Raw genomic sequence first — 18,798 nt, forward strand, 5'->3', positions numbered from 1 at the left:
CTGGCCTGTGCAAGGTAAGGCTATCTATAGCACACGGCTTCAATAGTGAAATAATGATGTCTAGAAGCAGGTATTTAAGATCAGTGGCAGGAGAAGAAAAGCCCACAATGATAGTTTCTGAAAGGTAGAGCAGAATGATTCATAGATAAATAATGTTTGAGAAATCTAATGTAATAGGAAAACCCTACAGTAACATCTGGTTAGTGGTTAAGTGCGGCTATGAATTATTCCTTCTGAAATGTACACTGTGAAGGCTAAAGACCTCTTAGTTTTCCAGTACCAAGAGTCTATCCGCCAGCGCCGCAGCTCACTTGGCTAATCCGCCGCCTGTGGAGCCGGCACCCTGGGTTCTAGTCCCGGTCGGGGCACCGGATTCTGTCCCGGTTGCTCCTCTTCCAGTCCAGCTCTCTGCTGTGGCCCAGGAAGGCGGTGGAGGATGGCCCAAGTACTTGGGCCCCTGCACCCACATGGGAGACCAGGAGGAAGCACCTGGCTCCTGGCTTCGGATCAGTGCGGCTCGCTGGCCGTAGCAGCCATTTGGGGGGTGAACAGAAGGAAGACCTTTCTCTCTCTCTCTCTCTCTCACTGTCTAACTCTGCCTGTCAAAAAAAAAAAAAAAAAAAAAGAGTCTATCAGCAGGAGGGAGGGAGGGAGGGAAGGAAGGAAAGCAGGAGGGCAGAAAGGAAGAAAGAAGGAAGGAGAGAGTAAAAGAAAAGCAAGTTTCAAGGCAATCCATTACAAGGTATTATACCATGAATCATCACCACAAGGAGGCAAAGAAGTAATGAGGAGTTCTTTAGATAATAAACAGAACGAGGTGCACAATCCAAGGAACATCTTGACAGTGAGAAGAAATCTGACAAATGTGAGAAAATACTACCTAACTTCCCATCCTTTTCCAATAATCATTCCTCACTCACAAGAACCTGAAGATCCATATTATCAATTCATTCACTCATTCAACAAGTATTCCAGAAGCTGTGAGGTCAAGCCTCAGTCAAGCCAGTGGGTTCTCAGTGTCGTGTATGCATCAGACCTCATGCTAGATGCTGGGGATAAGGGCATGGAGGAGATTCGGCTTCTGGCTTCAGTAAGTTCCAGGCTAGGAAGGTCTCAGATGCGTGAAATTGCTATGGTTCAAGATGCACCAGTGGAATTTGAGCCAACCAAAGGATGAAGTGAGAAGTCCCATCCTGACCAAAATTCACCTTCAGCAGATCACAGTGATAGGTGGGAAAGCTTCCTGGTTTCTTAATACGTTCTGTATTGTGCATCTCTTCTTGCCTTAAGTCCCAGTTAAGTGTTCTACTCATTTGTAATAAGTATTTCTGGGCTAGGTTTTCTTGTATTTTTGTTACTTTTATAAAAACTATTTCTTATTCATTTGTCACTTTTATCATAGACTCTCTTTTTTTTTTTTTTTTTTCTTTTTCCATTGGTTCACCCTCCAATGGCCGCTGCGGCCGGCGCACCGCGCTGATCCGAAGCCAGGAGCCAGGTGCCTCCCCTGGTCTCCCATGCGGGTGCAGGGCCCAAGCACTTGGGCCACCCTCCACTGCCCTCCTGGGCCACAGCAGAGAGCTGGACTGGAAGAGGAGCAATCAGGACAGAATCCGGCGCCCCGACCAGGACTAGACACAGGCAGAGGATTAGCCTATTGAGCAGCGGCGCCGGCCTAGACTCTCCTTTTATTCTTATTTTTGTGGTTTTATTAATTATTGTTTTACTCTAAGTCATCTCAAATTATTATTACTAAAAGAAAGTAAATTTCAGAAATTAGTTCTAATGAAAATGTGAGAAGACAGAAGGATCTCCAGTACCAAGAGTCTATTGGCCGGCACTGCAGCTCACTAGGCTAATCCTCCTGCCTCATAGATGTTCCCATTCAAATCCTAAATCATTTAGTCTTTCTGTTAATATGAAGCACAGAGGAAAGACTTATTAAACCTCTAAACAAACGGAAATATTCGTATATTAAACTTCTAAACAAACCAAAATATTCGTAGCATCAGAGATTCCAGTGAGTTCTGTAGGAACAGAGAAGTCCCAGGGCAAGGTCAGCTACCCTAGGTCAAAAGACCTCAAAACCAACCTCCACTCTAGGACTGGCCACAACCAGAACAGGCAAAATGGAACAAGTTAATTAACAGTCAATATCAGGTGTCCTATATAATCACATGCATTGTCTCCTCACTTGACATCAGCTGTAGTCATAGAACCCAAGTATCCAGCTTTCCTGTGACACCTGCCAGAACAAGTGAAGGCTACCAGGGGAGCCCCACGCCTCCTGCCACCACCCCCACCTCTTGCAGCAACAGAGCTTCAACGACTGACCCTACTTACATCAACAAGCGCAGATCATTCTCTGTGGAGTGGGATCCTCAAAACAGCTGGCCTTTGCTTCTCTTCAATTATTTCAGCTTCTTTAAAATAACTGAAGCCACAAGCCTTGGAACTTCCTAGAGCACTGAACCCCAGACCACCTGTAGAACTCCCTTTATGGAGGGGACAAAAGGGAAAGCAATATGTTGTTACAAACTTCTGCTCCATCGCCATGTCTTTGTTCTTTGCATTCCTGTCCCTCACTGTACAAGAGAAGCCTTCTAAGTCCACCAGGCACTGAGGCGATTGGACAAGCCCAGGGGACCTCAAAGGGGTTGAGTTTACACCAACTGATATTTGCTGACTTGGAAATTAAAAGTGGGAACTTGAAACAGGTGCTGTGGCTTAGCAGGTAAAGCCACTACCTGCAATGCTGACATCCCGTATGGGCTCCGGTTAGAGTCGCAGCTGCTCCACTTCCAATCCAGCCCCCTGTTAGTGGCTTGAGAAAAGTAGAGGAAGATGGTCCAAGTGTTTGGGCCCTGACACCCATTTGGGAGACCTGGAAGAAGCTTTTGGCTCTTGGCTCTGGCCTGGCCCAGCCCCAGTCATTGCTATCATCTGGGGAGTGAACCAGCAGGTGGAAGATATCTCTCTTGCTCTTGCTCTCGCTCTCACTCTCACTCTCTCCCTCCCTCTTTCCCTCCCTCTCTATAACTCTGAATTCCAAAATAAATAAATCTTTTTTTGAAAGTGGGAACTTTAAATCTGGTATACTTGAATTCATTAAATAATAGTAATTATGTCAACATAAATAGTAATTTTTATCCAAAAAAATTTTTTTAATTAAGTATGTAGAGTGACATTGTTTTCCATTTTTGGAAATCTCTAGAACACAGTTGATCATCATGTCTGCTTATGGATTCACCTTGTGCCACTGTTACATTTCATTTTGCCTCTGGAAAATTCCACTGCACACTCCTGGGGGGATGAGAGTGAAGAAATCAAAAGCATCTTAGGATTCTAATGAAAATAATTTTGATCTTGTGGATCCCCTGAAAGGGTTTCAAGGACTCCCAGGAATCCCAGCCCATACTCCATATGATAAATCTCACTTTTGCCTCCAGTGGGCATCCCCTCCACCTCCACCTCGCTTCAGAGACAGCCAATATCAGTTACCTAAGTAGTTTTCTAGAAATGCTCTACTCATGCATCCAAGCTATGGATGAAGTTCCTACAGCACATTTTACATACCAGGAGTCTAAAAACACTATGGGACACAATATATCTTATATTTTTATTTTTATTATTTTATTTTATGATTTTTGTTTGTTTGAGAGGCAGAGAGACAGAGAGCTCCCACCTACTGGTTCATTCACCCAAATGCCCACAACAGCCAGGGCTGGGCCAGGCTGAAGACAGGAGCCAGGAACTTAATCCAGGTCTCTGACATGAGTGGCAGGGACCCGACAACTTAGGGAGGCATCACTGGATTCCCATTCCTAGATTCCCTGGCTGTGCAAGCATGGAAAGTAACTTAGCTTCCACCTGTAAAACAGAGATAGTGCTACCTATCACATAATGTGATTGAGAAGAATAGTTGTAATTATATAGAAGACCTTCCCACCACATGGTAGGTACTCAATGCTCAGTAATTGTTAGCCCCTTCCTTTTTTGCTCTATGAACAGGAATAGCTGTGGGACCCTGAACAGGGCTGGCTCCTCAGGGAAGCCTTGCAGAATACCCTTTTAGGAAGTCTGGAGACACAAGAGACTGAGCCAAGAGAAGAGAACAGAGAATATTTTTTTTCCACCTGAAAAGGAATTTCCTCAAGTGTTTGTTGTCTGTCTGATCCAGACTGAGAGGCACAGTCTGCTTTTCTTTTTTCCTCTCACCAGGCCAGGAAAATGGGCACTGACAGTCCCTGTATTTTGTATTGTCCTTCTAGTCTGCCTCTGAAACTACAGTCTGGTGTGGCTTGCATTTGTAAATCCACAGAGCGTGGAGAGAATCCACCAGGTTTGGAGGAGCCTCTCATGGGAGGATGGTTTCCTTCTGAAACCTTCCAGGAGTAGAACCAGCCTCTGCTGTGTTACAGCACAGATGTGTTTTCACTCGCATTTGCAAACAAGGATGCAAAGCTTTAGAGACACTTAATAAGGTAGTACAGCTAACAAGGGAGGAGTGAGATTCCAAAACAAGGCTGCCCTTCTCCAAAGCATATGCTTTCAGCCACATCATCCTATGATGTTCCAACTAGAAAAGCCAGCTGGCTTCATATGGAAGGCAAGATCTCCCAGAAGAAACACATTGTTTGTAACTGTGAACTAAAGGCTTTGCTAAGCCAATAATGTAGTTAAAATCAAAATTATTTAGAAATTCATCCCTAAGCTAGACACAAAAGTAGAAAAGCCAAACACCAAAACCAGTATTTTATTAGTTTTAGATTAGCGCAATTATTCAATTTATTCTATTTCCATTTAATTAGCATTTAATAGTAGATTAATTATTAAAGTTAGTCTGCTACTTCAATTATTGCTTTAATTTGTAGCTCAATAATTTAATAGCAATTTATTCAGCAAAGTTTCTGAGCTCCTGGTATTCAATATGTATATATTGTATATGTATATATATGAAGATTTAAGAAAGTGTTCTTTGGCTTCAATCAATACATTATAGGTATTACAATATTATACATATTATAATATATAATGAATATCTGTATACATATTTATGTAGGGGTGTGTGTGTGTATGTGTGTGTGTGTATAAATGGAGAGAGAGAGAATTTGATGAATAATAAGAGTTAGGTGCTAGAAAAGGGAGAAATTAAGCCAGCTGAGTGTTCACTGAAAACTTGGTCAAGGAACAAGGAAGCATCATTTAAGCTGACCATTGAAATACAACTAGACTTGTAGAAAGAGTGAAGATGACATTCTAAGAAAAGGGGCTCATTTGAATAGGTACATTATGAGATAAAGAGGTCAGTAAATAGTTGACAATAGAAATATGTAGGTATCTGAAGAGAAAGCTGGAAGGTGATGGAGGTGGAAGAATACAGGCTGTGACTTGGTAGGGATGAGCATGGGTGATATGGTATGTGGGATGCTTTCAAGAGGAGAAAGTGTACAGACACAGCCTGACCCAGAATCATGACAGCAGGAAGAGAAAAGAAGTAATGGGGAGGTATAACGAGAATGTGGGGAACACTGAGGGTTGCCCAGTGACTGATGGCAGGAAGAAGGAAGGGAAGAGCCTGGATCTCCAGCCTGCATGTGACTAGAAGCACATGGCTGTTTCGTAAACCCAATGGAGAACTGCATTGATTTGCAAGGGAAGATCCTGACCTAAGTTTTAGATAGCGGGAATTTCATTTCCCGAGAATGGAAAGAAGTAGACACACCCAGTAGAGAGGTAGAAATTGGAGTCTGACGTGCAAGAGAGTGTCTGGTGTTAGAAAAACGTATTGGAACTTCAGCTCCTAAAGGCAGTTATTGAAGTCTGGGGCAGATGTGATGATTCGGGAAGAAGCAAGCTGAAGACAGAATCTGGGGTTCTGCTTGAGTTGAGGGGGTGCAGCTTACCATCTCCCCAGGGAGACTTTGGACAACCTAAGAACACTCCTTCCTCAAAAAACAACAGGAATTCCTGATCTAACCCAACTCTCTTATATCATGGAGGAAGAAAATGCAACCCTAGAGGATTAACTGAGTTATCCAAGGGTTCAGAGCTTCTTAACAGCACAACTGAGACCCAACAGAATCAATGACCTTGGGAATTAACATTGCCTTAGCCGTTGGAAGAGCTCCACATGCACCCCCATGACGTGGGTAGACTCAGAGACAGCCTGAGAACAAACTACAAACTTCACTTTTCTCTGTACTTCAGTCCAGCCCTGGGAATGTCCAACCATATAATTATCTCAGGGGTTCAAACCACATCTGATTCATCTTCTTGTCACTGTCCCCTCATCCTTCCCTTTCCCCCACCACTGTCTCTACCAACAAAGTTATTACAGAGTAGAAAAATAGCAGATTATTTTTCTCTTTTGAATGTGCACATGATCCCAGGCTTGTGGAGTCAAAGGGACGTAAGAGGTCATTTAATATTAGTATAAACAACCCCTGTGGAAACTGAAGCCCAGAGACATTCAATGACTTGTCCCAGAACACTTGTGAAGAGTAGAATCTGGACCCAAATCCCAGACCCTTGTTTCTTCCCATTGCACTACCAACCTTCAATGCAGGAAACCTGTTTTTAAGACAAACTCTCAAGTTCTTCATTTCTCCAAACATATTATTGAGTCCTCTTGCCTCAAGATGCCTCTTTTTTTTTTTAAGATTTATTTTATTTATTTGAAAGGCAGAGTTACAGAGAGAAGTAGAGCCACAGAGAGAGATTTTCCATATGCTGATTCACTCCCCAAATGGCCACAACATCCAGAGCTGAGCTGATCCAAAGCCAGGAGCCAGGAGCCTCTTCTGGGTCTCCCACACAGGTGCAGGGGCCCAAGGACTTGGGCCATCTTCTACTGCTTTCCCAGGCCATAGCAGAAAGCTGAATCGAAAGTGGAGCAGCCGGGACTTGAACCGGTGCCCATATGGGATGCCATTACTGCAGGCCAGGGCTTTAACACACTGTGCCACAGCACTGGCCCCAAGATGCTGTTTTTTTAAAAAAGCTCTATTGTCCAATATGTTTGCAGAGTGCTGTAGGCTACCCCTCTCTTGTACAATCAAAATGTTTATTGTCATATTAAATATTTGGGGAAGTCCTACAGTAAAGAAACCTGCTTTATTCTCCAACAATATTTCCCTAACTTACTTGACCCTTGTCTTTACCCTTTAAATACCCTGTGTTTAAAATCCACCAATTTCCAAGGATTATACTTTGGGAATTACCACCTAATGTCCCATTAGCAAAATTTCCTTTGTAGGTTGCAGGCAGAAGTCCCACTCCTGAATGGTCCCCACCACAGGGACCAGGCTGGGGAGGGATTAGAGCCCAGAGAAGGAACGAGAAACAACAAATAGTCCCAGTCTGCTCCCGAGGCATTTGCTCTGCCAGTGAGAAACGGGTGAAACAGCTACTTGAGACATTTTGACTCATGCTTCCGATGATTAGCGTAAGGCACCAGCCTCCACCTCAGGGATCATGGGAAAATGAGTATATAGGCTCTCCTATACTCCGCATCAGCTAATGTGCGACTTTCCCTCTGCTTCTGCCCTACCCCTGGTAGCAATGTAACCTTGCCATTGTCCTTCCGCACCCATGCTTACTTTCCCTGGCACACTCACCACTATGGACTTCACCCTGGACTACTAAAAGTAGCCCTCTAATCAGTCTCCCTGACTCGATGCCTTCCTCCCGGCAATGACATGCTGCCATCACATTAATTTTAAAACAACGCTACATCTGCTTTCAAATAAAGGAAACGTTCCAAGCTCCAAAGTTCTCTTTGTTGTCACAGGCTACATCCATGCAGTGCTATTTCTCTGTGCTCCGCAGGGCAAGTTTCCTATCACCGTGGGTTCATCTCACTCCTGGCTCAGCCACGTGCAGGCTGTCTTTTACCTGTCTTCTCTGCTGCTCTATGCTTCCTGCCTAGCCAACACCTTCCAATGCTTACCAGCCAGCATCCACCCCCAGTCTTGGACGACACAGGCCCTTCCATGAACTCTGGCACTTGCAGACACTGAGCTACTAGTCCCCCCCCCCCTTTATTTGCATTGCTTTTCTAGTGTTTCATGAATGTTCTATGCGAACAAACTCAGGAAGGAAAAGGACTGTGCCTTCTTAAATGTCAGGTACTAAAACAAACAAACAACAACCTTGCTGAATAAAAGAATGAATCCCCAATCCACATTGATTGACCTCAGAACTCTAAGCAGGAAACTTCAGGTCTACAAAACAGGGAAGCTAAGCTCTCTACAGGCTTGAAAACCATTTAAATCTTTATAGTTTAATTGATCTCAGTTTTAGAAAAGGTGAAGACATATGTCCTTCTGGAAGGCCAGGGAATTCTGTGCTTTCTGCTGCCTTCACTTGGGCTCCTTGTCACACTTGGCCTCCAGGATGGAGAGTCTAGACCAAGTATATTATGTGTTGCTCTAAATTTCCCAAGGGTCTGACCAGAGTGTCTTTCCCAGGAATACATTCTCCCTTGTCAATTGTTCATTCCTTCATTCTTCTAATTATTTAACAAACTTTTAGTGAGCAAGTTTTTGAGGTACAAGAATGTATTTAAAAAAAATCACAATTCTCAAAGAGTCCCGGTTGAATGCAGTTTCATTTAAAATGAGGGGGGACATATGCGACAGAATCATCTAATGGAGATTTTTTTAAAAATACAGGTTCCCCCAATGTTCCTGGGGGCCAGCATTGTAGCGTAGTGGGTAAAGCCACTGCCTGTAATGTTGGCACGCCATATGGGCGCCAGCATTGGGTTTGGGTCCTGACTACTCCACTTCCAATCCAGTTCCCTGCTAATGGCCTGGGCCCAAAGAATGGCCCAAGTGCTTGGGCCTCTGCAACCACACGGGAGACCTGGATGAAGCTCTTAGCTCCTGGCTTTGACCTAGTCCAGCCCTGGCTGTCGTGGCCGTTTGGGGAGTGAACCAGCACATAGAAGACCTCTTTCTCTCTGTAGAGAAGACCTCTCCCTCTCTCTCTGTAACTCTGCCTTTCAAATAAATAAAATGAATCTTTTAAAAAATACAGGTTACCTGGACTCTGCACAAGAGTTCTTATTCAGTGAAGTCTGGAGTGAAACCTGGGACGCACATTTTTTAAAAGGCAAGCTAGGTCTTCTGATGTACACTCAAGTTTGATACCTGCTGGCCCAATGGAAAAGACAGAAGTGAGGTTTGGCCTAAAACTGCCTCTGAACTTATTTTAGCATTAGCTTAAAGGTTTTTTCATACTTAGTATATTATAACTCAACTTGATGTATAAGCAGACTGCAAATCACTCTTATAACAAGTTGCTGAGTCTCAACCAGTCATAAGCAGCCAAGTGTTCAAATTGTGTTCACATAAGACAGATGTGAGATGTAACCAATGGAGTCATCTCTACTTCAATTCCGCTTTCTTTATGTCACTTCCTTTTCTTGGGTTATATACGTAATCAGCCCGTGTGGTGAGGTGTGCATTCTGAATCATGTGGGGTACAAAATGCTGCCTGCTTCTAGAATCACAACTAAAGCCATTAACATTCGTAAAACTAGGCTTGTGATTTTCCCTTTTAATATAAGCATATGAGGGCACTTATGAAATAATTGTGTCTACTTGTGATAAAAGATTTACAATGTGTAATGGAGGTGCAAAGAGATTGAGTGGTGAGTAAGAAGTCAGGTGTCAAAGTAAGAAAGATAGAGGTTCAAAGTCTGATGTAGCCACTTCCTTACCATGTGATCAACCTTTGCATGGTGCCATGTGTCCTCATACATAAAAAAGGAAAAAGAATATTCACCTCACACAACTATGATTAGGTTTCGGAGAGATACCTATGTAAAATAGCTAACTAATGGTGGTAAATAATAAACACTCATCATTCAGAAGTCATCATCGTTGTTATTTTTAAATTATTTATTTATTTGAGAGATTGAGGGAGAAAGAGAATTCTCATCTGCTAGCTGTCTCCCCCAAATGCCCGCAGCAGCTATGGAGGCAAAACTGAAGAAATGGGGTGCAAATCAGGGCTTCCACATGGGTGACAGGAACCCAACAACTGCCTCCCAGGGTCTGCATTAGCAGGAAGCTGGAGCCAGAAGCCAGAGCAGAGAATCAAACCCAAGCACTCAGAGGTGAGATACTGGCATCTTAGCCAGTCTCTTAGCAGCCATGCCAAATGCCTGCTCCCATTGTTCTTTTTAATTACTAATGAAAAGTAAAGAAAATAAAGCAAATCAGAAAAGCCCAAATTTAGGTTTAAAACAGCATGTCTCAGCCGGCACCGCGGCTCACTAGCCTAATCCTCCGCCTTGCGGCGCTGACACACCGGGTTCTAGTCCCGGTCGGGGCACCGGATTCTGTCCCAGTTGCCCCTCTTCCAGGCCAGCTCTCTGCTGTGGCCAGGGAGTGCAGTGGAGGATGGCCCAAGTGCTTGGGCCCTGCATCCCATGGGAGACCAGGAAAAGCACCTGGCTCCTGCCATCGGATCAGCGCTGTGCGCTGGCCGCAGCGCGCTGGCTGCGGCAGCCATTGGAGGGTGAACCAACGGCAAAGGAAGACCTTTCTCTCTGTCTCTCTCTCACTGTCCACTCTGCCTGTCAAAAAAAAAAGCATGTCTCAAAATATATTTATACTTTGCAATCCACAAGATTTCCAGAACTTTTGAAATTTTTTATATTTGACTCTGTAATTTGACATTTTTAATACAAGTGGTAGCCAAGTACATCATACAATTCCAATGCTTGCCTTTTATTTGTGTTTCCAATGCACAAATGCTGAAGAAATGTCAGACAAAGTCAGGAACCAATCTAGAAACAGAGGAAACGGTCGGAAAATTGAGCCATTGCTTGGCGTAGGCAGTTTAATCCACTCAGACACAGCAGCCAATACTATCCTCACGCTGTGAGCAGTTGTGAGATTCAGATCCTGACTTTTCCATACCAACACATACCAGTTTATAAACAGAAAATTGAGGCATAAATACACCAAGTAGAATGATTCTGTCTCTGATTTCAATAGTAATTTGGATTAGCTACCCATTTAGTACAAACTTCAATATCACCACAATGCTAACGTTATCTTCAAGTGAATAGACAATTTAACAAATTATCAAATGATACCTCATTAAAACTGACATTTGGGCATTGTCAAGTACAGTTTTGGTTGAGTTCTGACTTTCCTTTACTTATGACTCTTGGGACTATTAATAACAGTTTATCGAATACCCTTACCCCAACAGGCATTCTCTGCCTATTAATAGGTTTAAGCAACAGACCCAGAGGCTGGCATTGTGCTGCAGTGGGTTAAGTCATTGCTTTTGGTGCTGCCATGTTGGAGTGCCAGTTGAAGTCCTGGCTGCTACGCTTCCACCCAGTCCCCTGTTAATGTGCCTTGAAGGGCAGCTGAACATGACTCCTGTATTTAGGCGCCTGTCACTCATGTGGGAGACCTAGATGGAGTTGTAAGCTCCTGGTTTTGGCCTGACCCACTCCTAGCCATTGTGGTCATTTGGGGAGTGAACTGACAGATAGATCTCTCCCTCTATCTCTCACTCACTCTCTGTCACTCTGTCTTTCAAATAAAGAAACAAATCTTTAATTGATTAATTAATGACAGACCCAGACGAAACTTGAACCAGACCCTGAAGATGCTTGATTCTACTCTATCCATCCTTAATTTCCACATTAGTGATAGGTTTCACAAAATTGCATCATCTGTCATGATAAAACAATGTTCTTAGGAAAGGCTATTTAGCCCAGCAGTTAAGATGTCAGTTATGTTGCCCAGGCCCCACATCTGAGTGCCTGGGTTCTATTCCTGGCTCCAATTCCTGATCCCAACTTCCTGCCAATGCAGACCCTGGGTGGTGCATGGAAGACTTGGATTGGAGTCTCAGCTCTTGGCTTCGGCCAGGTTAAGCTCCAGTCATTGCAGGCATTTGGGAGTGAAGCAAATGGGAGATTAACTGACACCTATCTCTCTTTCTTTTTCTCTGTCACCCACTAATTCTGCCTTTCAATTTGTTTGTTTTTAATTTAAACTTGATTGACTTTATAATCGTTTGATTCCATTTATAAATTGACTTTATAGTTACATAAGAAATACAAGTATAAGAAGTGCATACAGGCCAGTGCCACAACTCAGTAGGCTAATTCTCTGCCTGCGGTGCCGGCACCCTGGGTTCTAGTCCCAGTCGGGGACTGGGGCGCTGGATTCTGTCCCGGTTGCCCCTCTTCCAGGCCAGCTCTCTACTGTGGCCCGGGAGTGCAGTGGAGGATGGCCCAAGTACTTGGGCCCTGCACCCGCATTGGAGAGCAGGATAAGCACCTGGCTCCTGCCTTTGGATCAGCGTGGTGCGCTGGCCGCAGCGTGCCACCCACAGTGGCCATTGGAGGATGAACCAACGGCAAAAGGAAGACCTTTCTCTCTGTCTCTCTCTCACTGTCCACTCTGCCTGTCAAAAAAAAAAAAAAAAAAAGAAGTGCATACAGGAGTCTCCCTTTATCCATACGGGATCTAGATGCCTGGAGCCACATACATGTAGTATTTTTTTTCTACATATACATACCTATGATAAAATTTAATTTATAAATTGGGCACAGCAAGAAATTAAGCAGTTAATAACATATTGTAATAAAAGTTATATGGTCTCTCTCTCTTTCTCAAAATATCTTATTCTACTGTCCTTTATTTTTAGAGCTCAGTGGATTACAAGTTCCTGAAACCACAGATAATGAAACCACAGATGGGAGAGGCAGGTAGTACTGTGCCTAGTTTTATGTTTGCACCAATGTAAAAGCCTACTAATAATTCACTATTTGAAGCACTAAAATTTTTTCTATAAAATAGGCCCATGTGTTATTCAGGTTTGAGTAATAACAGATTAGACAATCTCTACGCAAGCCTCTCTGAGAGCTGAGTCTCCTCTTCTAGCAGCAGCTTCCTGCCTTGAGAAAGCCTGGCCATGCCTATTCACTGGAAGTGCGCACGGAGAATCTGCGGCATCAACAGCTCGTGACAAACTCTCCCGCAGCCTCTCTGCCACCCTCTCAAAAACCAAGAAAGTCTCTGGGCACAGTCGTTGTCTCAACAGTGGGATGTCAACAGCAGTGTCATGCATAAATGCTGCCAAAAGCAGAGGGTTTAACAGCCACTAGGTTAAGGAGAGAACAACCTTGACTCAGTACCGTGATCTTGTTTAGCACCGTGAAGGGCAGTGGCTGAGTCGCAGGAACATCCTCATGAGGTTTTATGAACTATGGGGGGTGGGGGGCGGGGCAGTCAGGCAGTCTAGGACCTCAATGATAACAAGGGGCTGCGGGATCCAGCATGGATGGTGGGCATCACCGAGTACCTCTCAAAGCTGAACATCAAGCTGCAAGGCCCCAACCAGCTTCTCAGCTCCCTGCTTTCGAGAGTGAAATCATCTGAAGTTAAATCTGAAAATGCAACTCCAAAGGAATGACACAGTGCCTCTCCCCATGCACTCCAGAAGAGCAAAGCCTTTTACAACGCTTGAATCTGCTGGTGAATGTGCAAAACTAACTGAAACATGTAATGAAAGATTCAAGAAGGTGAAAAGTGAACAAACGGAATTGAACATCTTTGTTACATCATTTGATGTGGGATCAGCTGATGTGCCTGATTATTTACAAGAAATCATGTGGGGCCGGCACCGTGGCTCACTTGGTTAAGCCTCCGCCTGCGGCACCAGCATTCCATATGGGCACCGGGTTCTAGTCCCGGTTGCTCCTCTTCCAGTCCAGCTCTCTGCTGTGGCCCAGGAGTGCAGTGGAGGATGGCCCTAGTGCTTGGGCCCCTGCACCTGCATGGGAGACCAGGAAGAAACTCCTGGTTCCTGGCTTCAGATGGGCGCAGCGCCGGCTGTAGAGGCCATTTGGGGGGTGAACCAACAGAAGGAAGACCTTTCTCTCCCTCTCTCTCTCTCCCTCTCTCTCTCTCTCTCTCTCTCTCAGTATCTATATCTCTACCTGTCAAATAAATAAAAAAGAAAGAAAGAAATCATGTGGCTGTAAAGCAAGGATGAGCTGAAAGCTAGGTACAACTACAAATGTTGCATAAGCAATGATGTATTTCCCACTTTGAGGAGACGTGCATTGAAATCTGCATCTGCGTTTTGAACAACTTTCTGCTGCAAGCAGTTCTTTCAAATCTTACCATCACAAAAAGTCGATTGCACTCCAGACTGACTGACACAAACCTGGAAAAGCAATGGTGAGTTGCAGCACCATCAGTACTAGGTAACATCATGCAACTCACTGAATAGAAGCAATTCTAGCCACCACAGTAGGGGTTAGTTAATTAAATGCTTGACCAAATATAATGGGCTAACTTCTCATATTTTTTAAGATTTTTTTTTTTACTTGTTTGAAAAGTAGAGTTACACAGAGAGGAGACAGGGAGAGATCTTCCTTTTGCTGGTTCACTCCCCACATGGCCACAACAGCTGGAGCTGTGCCTGCTCAAAATCTGGAGCCTGGAATTCCATCCTGGCCTCCCACGTGGCCTCCCAAGCACTTGGGCCATCCTCCACTACCTTTCCAGGTGCATTAGCAGGGAGCTGGATCAGAAGTGCAGAAGCTGAGACTTGAACCAACACTCTTATGAGGGTGCCAGCCTAGCAGCTTAACCTGCTGAACCACAATGCCAGCCCCAATTTTTAAGTTGATAATTTTGTATGGCCCATGAATAAGGTTATAAACAGCCAAATGGCCCTTGGTAAAAAAGGCTTTCCAACCCCTGGTGTATGACATGATGCTTTAATATGTGTATACACTGTGGAATGACTAAACCACATCATTGAACGTATGTATTACCGCACATACTTATTTCTCTGTGGTGAGAACATTTAAAATCTACCCTTTTAGCAATTTTCAAGTAGCAATAGAAATTAGGAAAAAATACTCACTGTACAATCTACAGGTCATGGAGTGTTAAAATACTTCCTTCTGAATAAATATTTGAGGAGTCGATGAACGTGGTGGCAGAGTGTTGAGATATCTAGATTCATGTTCATCACAGTGTATTATTATTAGCTGTAGTAACCACGACATGCAGCAGATCTCTTGAATGCATTTCCCTTGTCTAACTGAAATTTTGTGCCCTCTGAGCAATATTTCCCCAGCCTCTGGTAACTAGCGAGATCCTCTCTGTTTCTTTGAGTTTAACTTCTTTACACTCCATATATAAGTGAGACCATGGAATGAGTATTGCCTTGCTCTGCTTGATTTTTTGCATTAACCGGATGCCCTCTAAATTCATCTATGCTATCCCAAGTAACAGGGTTTTTTTTTTCTTTTGTGAAGTTGAGTAGTATTACATCATAAGTACACCACACTTGTTGAATCCACCATTATTGATGAACATGTAAGCTGAAGTACATATCTTAGCTGCTATGAATAATGGTGCAAGGAATATGGAACTAAAGATATCTCTTGATATACTGACTTGATACCCTTTGATATATACTCAGTAATGCAACTGCTGATCAAAGGGAGTGACATGAATCTAAATATATCAACACTCTGCCACCACTTTCATCGACTCCTTAAATATTTATTCAGAAGGAAGTATTTTAACACTCCATGATCTGTAGATTGTACAGTGAGTATTTTTTCCTAATTTCTATTGAGACTTCATGCACTTGTGACTATAATAATTTCATCACAGTAAGGGTGGATTTTTTTTTTTTTTTGACAGGCGGAGTGGACAGTGAGAGAGAGAGACAGAGAGAAAGGTCTTCCTTTGCCGTTGGTTCACCCTCCAATGGCTGCCGCGGCCGGCCCGCTGCAGCCGGCGCACCGCGCTGATCTGATGGCAGGAGCCAGGTACTTCTCCTGGTCTCCCATGGGGTGCAGGGCCCAAGCACTTGGGCCATCCTCCACTGCACTCCCTGGCCACAGCAGAGAGCTGGCCTGGAAGAGGGGCAACCGGGACAGAATCCAGCGCCCTGACCAGGACTAGAACCCGGTGTGCCAGCGCCGCAAGGCGGAGCATTAGCCTAGTGAGCCGCGGCACCGCCTGGATGTATTTTTAAATAGCATCTTTCTCCCAACATTGCTGAGGAACTGTGGCTAAGTAAATTCAGAAGCAAGGTGTGGTGGAAATCACAGCTTATGTTCCTATGAACAGGTGGATTAAGAGACTTCGAGCACTGGAAACATTATAGTATCTTCCCCACTCCCATCCCACTATTTTTTTTAAAATACTCTAGCTAGTAGGAATAAGTGTAAGAACATTCAACAAAGTTTCTATTTTTCTCATTATGACTATTTCAATACTTCTGTGGAACTCAAAATATTAATGTATTTTCAAAAGAAATTGGAGGTTGCCCAATTTGTGCTATAAACACGTTGGTGCCAAGCAATGTTGTTAAGTAAACCTGGGATTTTCACATACACCATCTCATTTGTTATTGACAGTCTGCAGATAAATATGGAGCTATTTTGAATGTGCCAAACTTTACTTTTCCAACTACACTGCCTAAAAGCTTTTTCACCAGGCCCTTCCTTGCCCTAAACTTACCCAGTGTAATGACGGCATGGATCTAAAATTCTGAAATTCCTGGCTGTATTCCTACTACTTGGTAAATTAGGAAATTAAATCTCCTACTCTACTTCAATTTTCCTCTTCTCTCACAGATTACTTCTGCCCAACACTTGAGGCTTCTTGGTGAAAGGATCTTCAGGAAATGTAGAGTCACTGAAGTTGGCATACGCACACAGGACAACACCCTGGGAGCCCAGAGGTGGCACCCCCACCCTACACAGCTCAGGGAACGGCATAGAAGAGCCTCGGTTGTTGTCTGGGGAGCTATGGGGTGCAGAAGGGGGCAGAAGTTAGTGCCTTAAATCATGGAAATGAAAGACATGATGAAACTTCAGAAAATCATGAAGGAGAAATAAAACTGGAAGACCACCAGTCACTTTTTTTTCAAACTGCAAAAACTTGCTAACAAAAACAGAGAAAAAGGATCAGAAGGTAACTTTAACACAGCCTTGAGTATTCTATTTTATGTTTACAACAAAAGTAGAGCATCCTACCTTGACATCTGAGTTTCACATCCCTTTAGTAAGTAATGACTGAACAAAAGGGTTTGAAAAATTTTCACCTCCAAACACAATGTTTAGCAGCACTTAATTTGCTTTTGACATGACCCTGCATGTGTCAGTGAGAAATTTGTACAAAGCTTTTTTTTCTCACTAGAGAGTTTCAGGGATGAGATGACACTGAGGGAGGCATGGATTAGAAAGTAAGGATGGGCCGGCACCGCGGCTCACTAGGCTAATCCTCCGCCTTGCGGCGCCGGCACACCGGGTTCTAGTCCTGGTCCGAACGCCAGATTCTGTCCCGGTTGCCCCTCTTTCAGGCCAGCTCTCTGCTGTGGCCAGGGAGTGCAGTGGAGGATGGCCCAAGTGCTTGGGCCCTGCACCCCATGGGAGACCAGGAGAAGTACCTGGCTCCTGCCATCAGATCAGCGCGGTGTGCCGGCCGCAGCGCACCGGCCATGGCGGCCATTGGAGGGTGAACCAACGGCAAAGGAAGACCTTTCTCTCTGTCTCTCTCTCTCACTGTCCACTCTGCCTGTCAAAAAAAAAAAAAAAAAAAGTAAGGACCTCTATCAGCAGAGGCCTGAATATACTCATGAGAAAGAAGGATCAAGGGAGAAACACCCGTTCTGTCCATAAGCAAACCCATCTGGGGTTGTGTCCTGAAGCTTCAAATGAGAGGCTATCAGCCTCTTGCAATATCTGTCTTCTATGCATGGCTAAAATAAACTAGATTGGCCTCTTGTAGCTCCAGTGCCCAAAACACATCAAGTATCCATTCACATGTTAGCTTGTCCCCTCATCCACACGTATACTCACGAAGATGGTGTATTTATTCTTTCTTCAGCTTTCACGAATAGTCAAAATCAAGATTTAAACCCAGTACACTTGATGGCAAGCTCGGAACTTAGACCATCTCTTGGTGAGCTGGCCCTCCTGGGACTCATCCAACAGCATACTCGATTCATAGACATGTATTGAGCTCCTCTGTACCCTCACAGAATTTTCTCAATAATAAACAAGAACTGTGCTCAGCATGTAATTAGTCCTTAATATAATAGGTATTGAAAGCTCACTGAGTACTCACTCATTTTGAGTATGGGTCTTTTCTGAACTTGGGGATATGATCCAAAAGAACTAGGAATTATAAGAAATAAGAACCCGTTTAGGCAGAGGATCTCAGCTGGCCTTAAAAGAAAAATGATGTTTGGTTAAAATGAGCAGAGAAAGGAAAATATTCAGAGTATGAGGTTGGGTGACAAACAGAGTGAAGATCAAAGGGACTGAAGACTTAGTTGTGAAAGTGACTAGGGGAGTGTTGGTGGAGATATGGGACAATGATTAGCATAAATAAGCTGGTAGATACAGAAATTTTATATTTCTCCTTATAGATGAGAAAAGTGAAGTGAAGATAGATGTATAACAAGTTGCACAAGATGCATACTGCTAGTAGATGACAAAGCTAAAACCAGACTCTCACTCAGGTGTCTTTGGCCCATTGTTCTTTTTTCCATACCATGATTTTCAGCAAGAGCTATCTGTATATGCTTACAGCTAAAACAAATGATTACTCTTTAAGTGACAGTTATATTTTAAATAATGTGGCAGAAGAGATTTCATAAATATCTGTTATTAACCTGCTGAATTGTTTTTTTTTTTTGTCAATAATATCTCAAGGTTCTCTTTGGATGGATTTATTAAGTAAAGCAATATTATTCAAGTTTAGGATGCAGTAC

General features: G+C 43.7%; 1 protein-coding gene across 8 annotated transcripts in view; it reads right to left on the reverse strand.

The window, feature by feature from the left end:
- Nucleotides 1-18,798, reverse strand: part of DDR2 (discoidin domain receptor tyrosine kinase 2) — a 175,378-nt gene that overhangs the window by 147,501 nt on the left and 9,079 nt on the right. For 4 of the 8 annotated variants that reach the window (XM_070077433.1, XM_070077432.1, XM_017345725.3 and 1 more), the window contains exon 2: nucleotides 2,344-2,495. The exons of 3 other annotated variants lie outside the window; for them this stretch is intronic. The gene's annotated coding sequence lies outside the window, so the exon portion shown is untranslated. Of the gene's footprint in view, nucleotides 1-2,343; nucleotides 2,496-9,047; nucleotides 9,156-10,739; nucleotides 10,802-18,798 lie in introns of all 8 variants that reach the window. One more of the 8 variants, XM_070077435.1, reaches the window with a different exon arrangement.

Source organism: Oryctolagus cuniculus, chromosome 7 (genome assembly GCF_964237555.1).
Source record: "Oryctolagus cuniculus chromosome 7, mOryCun1.1, whole genome shotgun sequence".
Lineage (NCBI taxonomy): Eukaryota > Metazoa > Chordata > Mammalia > Lagomorpha > Leporidae > Oryctolagus > Oryctolagus cuniculus.